Below are 8,163 nucleotides of genomic sequence, written 5' to 3'. Positions count from 1 at the left end.
TTCAATTTAAACATGCAAAAGTATCTGCATATCCTCTTGAAGTTCTTCTATAGCTTCACTCCAAAAAAGCTTTTTAGCACCTTCGTTTTTAGCTGTGTTTTCCAGTGAACCGGCGGTGAACACGGAGGTCTGGGACTGAAGGAAGACCACCATTGCTTTTCTTTTTTACTGCACTTTCTCCTTGAGTATAGAGACCTTTGGCTTCCCTCTGTGGAGTAGAGCAACAGATTACTTTTTAATCTATGCAATACTTCTGGCTTCTGTTTTTCCTGTGTATTTTAGATGACTATGATGGGAACTCACGCTGATCAAGTCCTTGACAAGTGAATAGTGTGTAAAGTCTATCCGAGGTTTTTACTAGACAGCAAGGTATTATGAAATGATTCATTTAGTGTTTTCCTCCAAGTGTATGTGTATGCAATAGTTTGCAAAAATAGAATTGTATCAGAATGTGCGCCAAACTAGACAGGAACACTTCTTTTTAAGGGTGCCAAGAAAATACACATCAAATGAGACACATGCATAAAAAGCCTACACATAAATATCAGATTTAACTGCCCATGTTCATGTTCATAAATGACCTTTATTGCAAATTCCTTTTTGGATTGAGGAAATTAAAAAAGAGAGGCATCATTATGAGCATTCATTGTGAATTAAAGCCTAATATGACTTACAAAAGGAAATTACTGGGTTGCACTTCAGTTTCTCTACAGAATCCCTAGGCTTTAATGACCAACATGAGATGGATCCTGTTTTGGTATTAAAGGCAGGAACTTTAATATAGACTTGGTTGAAAGGGAGCTTAATATATAATTAAGACCAAGAAAAATAAAAACAAATACTGAAAGGGGGGACTCTGAGTTGGCCTGATAAAGGCATTGCTATGAGATACCAGGTTGTGGTAAAATGTTGCAAGCTGTTGCTATGGAATCACAGGTTACAAAGTGGCCAGGCTGTTACTATGGTATCTCAGGTGGCTGCTAAATGAAGAAAGCAGGAGTTTCCAAAACTAGAATAAAAAATAAATAAATAAAATAAAACAAATAGAGAAAATAACAATGATAGTCCATTGCTAAGCTATCCGAGGTGGGTACTTGGATATGCAAAGTTGGGTGCAAAGTCTTGCTAGGCTGTTGTTATGTTATCCCAGGTGGGTGCTTGGGTGTTGCTAGGCTGTTGCTATGTCATCACATATGGCTGTTAAGATGTTGCTAGACCATTGCTATGTTATCCCAGGTGGTTGTTAAGATGTTGCTAGGCCATTGCTATATTATCCAAAGTGGTTGTTAAGATGTTGCTTGATCATTGCTATGCTATCCCAGGTGGGTGCTAAGGTGTTGCTAGCCTGTTGCTGTGTTATCCCATATGGTTGTTAAGATTTTGCTAGGCCATTTCTATGTTATCCCAGGTTGTTGCTGAGGTGTTGCTAGACTGTTGCTATGGTTTCTCAGGTAGGTGCTAAGGAGTTGCTAGGCTGTTACCATAGTATCATAAAGTGGTTGCTAAGGTGTTGCTAGGCTGTTGCTATGATATCCCTGGTAGGTGCTAAGGTTTTGCTAGGCTGTTCCTATGTTACCACAAATGGTTGTTAAGATGTTACTATGCGATTGTTATGTTATTCCAGTTGGGTGTTAAAGGGCTGCTATGCTGGTGCTATGATATCCCAGGTGGGTGCTAAAGTGTTGCTGTTGCTAGGCTGTTGCTATGTTATGCCAGGTGGTTGCTAATATGTGTATTTTATGTATGCTACTATGTAGATGAGTCTGTATGTAATCTCTGTGAGGGTCAGTAGGAAAGGTGTCCTTTGTGAATGTTCTAACATTCTGCCATTTATTTCCAATAGCTGAATAAAAAATACATGTTTGAACAAATCCTTTAGAAAAAATACATGAGGGATCGAGAAAACTTTCATGGTTCTACCTTGAAAATTGCCATGAAAACAGTACAAAAAAGCTTTGAATAATAAATCAAAGAAGAATAATTTGGCTTTCTCAAGCCAGCTTAATAAAAAAGACCAAGAGTGCCAGAGCAGGCAAAAAGGGAGGGGAAGGGAGGAAACAAAAAAAAGGAAAAACAATGTGAAGACAATAATAGGACAAAGGTGACAGAAGATGAAAGCGCTCTCACTACTTATCTGGGCAAGGTTTTATCCTTGTTCTTTTTTTCAATTAAAGATACCACAGTTGCCTCATCCCCCGAGAATGACACTTCAGCCTTGTGCGCCTCCATCTGATTGCAATTTTAGTAATGTCATTTTCATGCAAATGTTTTTTTTTCTTGGCTTTTACTTTTTTTTTCAAGCCTGAAAGTCTCCGGCGGGTTTCTTCCCTTCGGTTTCACGCTGAGAATCACCTGATACAGCTCGGCTATGTAGGACAGCTTGTCTCTCTCTCTCACTCTCTCATTCTCTCTCTGCCTAAAAGTGGAGCGGATGAGTTCCATGCCTTGAAAAGCCTGAGCGTTTTCCGATAAGGATGGAAATGTGAGGGCCGCTTTTTTTCGCCTGCTTATCGGGTCGAGAGATGTAAACAAGTCGGCGTGGCAGTAATGGAAAAAAGGTCCCCACAAGAACAGACTGTGAAATGTTGTAAACTGCTTGTTTTTGACCAGGTTTTTGGCGTCAGCTGCGACGCCAGTGCTTCAGGCCAAGGAGAATGAATTATGCAGGCATGCTATTCATGACAATTTCTGGCTTTTTATGGCCCGTTAAGCGCCATATCCTTGTTCGAACACATCAATCAGCATTGGCAATTGATTTAGATCAATAAGAAAAGGAGCCAAGCTGGCTCGTTATGTGTACTCAACGAAAGGCAGAAATACAGCTCAATTGTTGGGAGAGAACAAAAGTGGTGATGGCGAAAGTTCGAAAAAGGAACTCAGCGGGCACAAAATATTCGTCATTAAACGGAGTTCATTTCAGTTCTGAGTCAAAATCGAACTCTTACAGGCACATACTTCTGCACCTTGCCTTGCCTTTGCACACATGCATTATACTGTGGTTTCCAAAACTGGAATTAAAAAAAAAAATTAAAAACACAAAGAAACGGAACTCCCAACAATCATACAAGTCCTATTTAGACCACCAACACTGTCACAAAAAAAACAGCACTTAAAACTTGCATATTTGAGAGAGAGGAGAAAATCAAGCTCTAGTCTTGCTTCAGATCTGAAACAATATCCAGGGATTTCTGTCCATCCTTCTACTGAGAGAAGAGGACTCAACATTATGCATCTTAAAGGATGTGTAACTGTGAAGATTTTGGAAAATGTAATAAGTGAAGGGTGGTCTTTCACTTTTGCACAGTATCATAATTTATTGCATTGTTAGGCAATGAATCATATTGTTAAATGATTTTATTTAAACAGCATAGCAAAATGAAAAGTAACTACTCTAGAATTATAAGCATCAATTCTGTTGTCCCAAGTTAATCGCAAGTTATTTATAGGTCACCTTCAGATGTTACCTCCAAATGTTATCTCAAAATTTGAAAAGACCAAGACATGGCAACTGGGAATTTGAACTGAAGGGTTGGATGGATTTAGTGGTTCTGGGGCTCCAGGCAATAAACAGGAATGGGGCCCTATGGATACACATTTTTACATTTTTAAACAAGTGACACAAACATCCATACTCCCAAACATGAAATCTTGGCAAGTGAAATTTAGTCTAATATTTCTTGTTTTGATAATATTATTAGATAATTTAACTTCATTTCATCTATTAAATTACTTAAAAATATCTCACTATATTGGAGGATAATTTTTCTTGCTGTAAGAAATAATGCTTGAGGGAAACAACACTGTCTGCAATGTACTGAGATAATTTGGTAAAGTGGCAATGAGATATCACTTTATTCCAAGAAGTAACAGGTAACATAATCCCTTTAAATTTAAAGAGAAATTATGTGTACCATGAATAGATTAGTTTTTTGAGTAATGACCCCAATACTGGAGCCATCTATATTAGCATTAATGCTAAGCTTGTGCAATTCTCTGTTCTGACTGACAAATCAGTTAGCATTGGTTGTGAAGCAACAAACCTTTGCCTTGCATCCCGTTTTCTGTTGTCTGTTACACTTGATACTTGATTTTCCCTCTAAACACAAGAAAACCACACTCCTCTCCATAATGTAGATTATATCCTTGTTCATACCAGTCTGTCTTTATGCACCTGTGTCATCAGTCATTGTGGAAAAACATGGTATAGTCCATTATAACCATGAGTGTTTTGTCATTGACATGACTAAAATAATCACCATATATATATTTTGGTGATTATTAAATTATCCACACATACACTAAATCTATTTTTTTGCGAGGCCCTTGGCTTATGTGGGTCCTAGGTGGTTGCCTATATTTGCTTAGAGCAAAGACCACCACTGACTGGAAGTGCTTACAGACCATGTTAGCAGTTAAGACCATGTCTTGAAGATGACTTGATTTATTGTGGGTCTGTCTTGACTTGGTCTTAATATCAGTTGGACCTGATCTTTACTTTATTTCTTTTATTCTTGGTCTTCACTCAATCCTAACTAGTCATAGTTTTGGATTTGGCCTGGACTTAATCATGGCCATCTTAACTACAACCTTAACTTAGTGTCATGCACGTTAATTCCAAGATGCATCTCATGAACACAAAATAGTCTTTCCATTAAAACCTTGCACGAGAACATTCATAACCTAAGTGACAGCCTACCATATTTCACTGTGCCATGCCAAATAAGCAGTTCTTTAATTAAAATATTATTAAGTGTGAGGATGTTATCACAGATAGCAGGCAGGTGTGAATGAGACAAGTCGAGTGTGTTTAAGCCTGTCATTTCCTCTGCTCCCATTCCAGTCCATATGTTAATGTAATATGTGTGTGCAGCTATCAGCAGCTTTCTGCCAATTACCCCCTTAGAAAGTCTCTTTATTGGTCCCTCGCTGGTTAACTTTGCACTTTTTTATACATATCACATTAAAAGTATGAAATTATGCTTTATGACCACAAATCTGCAAATTTGAGAGGAGAATATTTCCGGTGCTTTCAACATCCTCTCAACACACATCCATGCTTGCACATGAAAAAAAGCTAATTATTTTTAGTTTTACATCATGCACATAGCATTAGCGCAAAACAAGGCAGATCTATTGACACACTCATGCAGTACACTTAATAAGATGGGTCTTTAAGTGTTCTTTAGTAAAGAGAAAGGTTGTCTTCTGAATCGAGTTCAATACACAACCATTCCATGCTCAAATGGTTCTTTACATGGTGACATGTTTTTTTCAGATCGATGGTAAAAACGTTTCATGTAGCATCAAAAGGTGTTCTTCTATTGATATGATGTCAAGCTCCTTACAACAGAATAACCCTTTTTGGTGCTTTACAGAACTATTTGCAACAGGGTTTTATAAAGAACAATAAATAATTCATTTCATATCTACTAGGCATATGTCTAGATAGGCCTATACAATAACATGTTCCAAATACAGTGCATTTCATATCTTGGAGTGAAACACCAACATCTGTATCCTGCACTGAAAGGGTTCAAGTGGAATGCTAGTCCCAGATCATAAAACTCAATATGCACAGCAGAGAGCACAATTAATAACACAGCAGTAGATTACCATTCAACTGCCTGTTCACAGCTGTCATAAAGGGACCTGCCAACATGTTTCACCACCAAGATGAGTGCGTGTAAGAGTGCGTATTATTACACCTTTTACTAGTTTGAGATTTATTACCTCCATCAATGCAGCCCTTGGAGCTGGAAAGGAATTGGTTTCAGTAACAGGTTTTGGTGTTGGAACGAACCAAGGGATGGAGTGAGGTGAAGGACGGCTATTAAACAGGGCTGATCAAACAACCATGGAACAGAAGAGTGAAGTGGCCAATATTGTTCATTTTGCTGGGATAAGGTTGACAAGGATACGGACGGGGCTGGAGGATGTGGGCCAGGTGAAAGAGGGGTGGGCTTACATGGTGGGTGGGCTGACCCCTACAGATGAACACAGATCAGGACAGCTGCTGGGCCCAGATGCCACTTTTGGCACTCTGAAAGTGCTGCAGTCGGGCCAGAGAGATGGGTAGGTCTGCCATGAAAGCTGGGAAGTGCCTGTTAGTGTGCCCAGACTACTGCAAGTGTGATTTATTCCACAGGTCTGCATGATATTTTTCACATTTTTGTTGTTAATATCTTACAATTATCTACATTCATTTTTATGTAACACTGGGTTTTTAAGGTTTTAAGGTCTGCTTCAAGAATTTACCAGCATATCAGCATATTTGTTGAACATTGCAATTGTAGTATTCTGAACTAATGTTTTGCTTTCATTTAGCTGTATTAATCAGTGAAGGCTATTATAACTAAAATACTAACACTAAAGCTTCAGCCATTAAAGACAAAATAGAAAAGGGAATTTCTCAAGGCAACTCAAATTATCTTTTGCATTGTTAGATTTGTGTGTTTAAAATGTAAAATTTTGGCTCAGATTCTGCAGGAATGATGAGTAAAAGCCTCTGTACACAGCCTGTCTTAAGGCCTTATACCAGGGGTCGGCAACCCAAATGTTAAGAAGAGACATTTTATCCTTTCAGCAAAAATCAAACCTTCGAAGCCACAACACTTTATGTCCAATTTGCCAATTTGGCTGTAAATATGTCTCGGTATGTGCTAATGTGCTAGTATAGGCTAAAACGTTTAATATAAATGAAAATGGAGACCTACTTCTACATCTGCTTTATTATCTCAGCTGTAGCCACTTTTCTTGCATCTCCAGAAGGTTTTCCAAAAGTGTAACGGTTTCGTGTAAAATGTCTCTTACCATTGGATTTTTTATGAGGCTGAAGTCAGCTTCTTAGTCTCTAGCTTCTTGTTTAAATTTTCCTGTTCTGCTTTAAAGTGAAATCCAACTGGAATGCTTAAAAATGCAAATAAGTCCATTTGTTTCCAAATGATCCAAGTTTATCTTAAATCTTTCTCTTTGCCTTTTTATTAGCTACTACCTAAGTGGGAGTGTTGTCTGTCAACTTTCATGACTCCCTCCAGCCCTGACACCTCCATGGACTCCATCTCCCAGAATCCTCTGGGAGATCACACGATTCATGACCCTTCACTGTGCACAAATCGCTGTTCAGCTTCCCCAGAATACTAACCTGTTTCACCTGTTCTTGTCTTTTGTTTGCCTAGCTAGTTTAGCATAAAGCCTGGGCTTTTAGTTCAGTTCTTTGTGAGGTATTGCATCTTTTGAGAGCTATTGAATGTTCACATTGGATATTGCTTTGTTGGATTCTGACTACCTTCTGTGTTTTGTTTTGGACTTTGCCTTTTTGCCTTTGCCCCTTGGACTCTGTTTGGGTGGTATATTTATCGGTTTGTGTTTTCTGCCTTTTCTGGTTTTGACTCGTGCCTGTTTTGACAACAATTGCGAATCACAATTTTACAAGTAAAGCCTTTTCCATCCGAGAGCGTCTGAATCATTCTGGCACATTACAGAATACCTTGCTGATAATGCAGACGGCGGATCCGGAGGCTTTTCAGAAAGCACTTGCTGAACAGGGTCACCTACTGGGTCGGGAAGTTCTGGCAGGTGTTACCCATTTGCTTGAATCTCTGGCTCAACAACAGTCAGAACAACAGGCTCACCTTGTGCAGCTAGTAGCTAGTGTAAAGGAACTTGCCAGTCAACTCCAGATCCTTAGCACCTCTGAACTGGAAATAAGTTCTGCTACTTCATCTCCTCTAATGCAAGCTACTGGTTCCCTTTTTTCCAGTGAGCAAACCAGACAAGTTTGATGGAAATCCAGATAAATGTTGTGGGTTTCTTTTACAGTGCTCCATTTTCTTTGACAATTCCCCTGCTAGTTCTGATCAAGCCAAAATTTCATTTTTGGTTTCCTGTTTATCAGATACGGCTTTAGAATGGGCCACTACCACCTGGCATCAAATCCACACTCTTTCTTATGACCAATTTTTAAAGAAATTTTGTACAGTTTTTGATCATCCATTTGAAGGTGTGAACTGTTGACCAAGTTACATCAAGGCAAACGTTCTGTATCTTATTATGCTCTAGAGTTCTGCACATTGGCAGCCAATAGTGGTTGGAATGAGGCTGTGTTACTGGTAACATACCTCTAAGGACTTAATCCTAAAATTGTCACTGAACTAACTTGTTGAG

The sequence above is a fragment of the Pygocentrus nattereri genome, chromosome 20 (genome assembly GCF_015220715.1).
Source record: "Pygocentrus nattereri isolate fPygNat1 chromosome 20, fPygNat1.pri, whole genome shotgun sequence".
In the NCBI taxonomy this organism is placed as follows: domain Eukaryota; kingdom Metazoa; phylum Chordata; class Actinopteri; order Characiformes; family Serrasalmidae; genus Pygocentrus; species Pygocentrus nattereri.
This window is presented reverse-complemented; position numbering follows the sequence as displayed.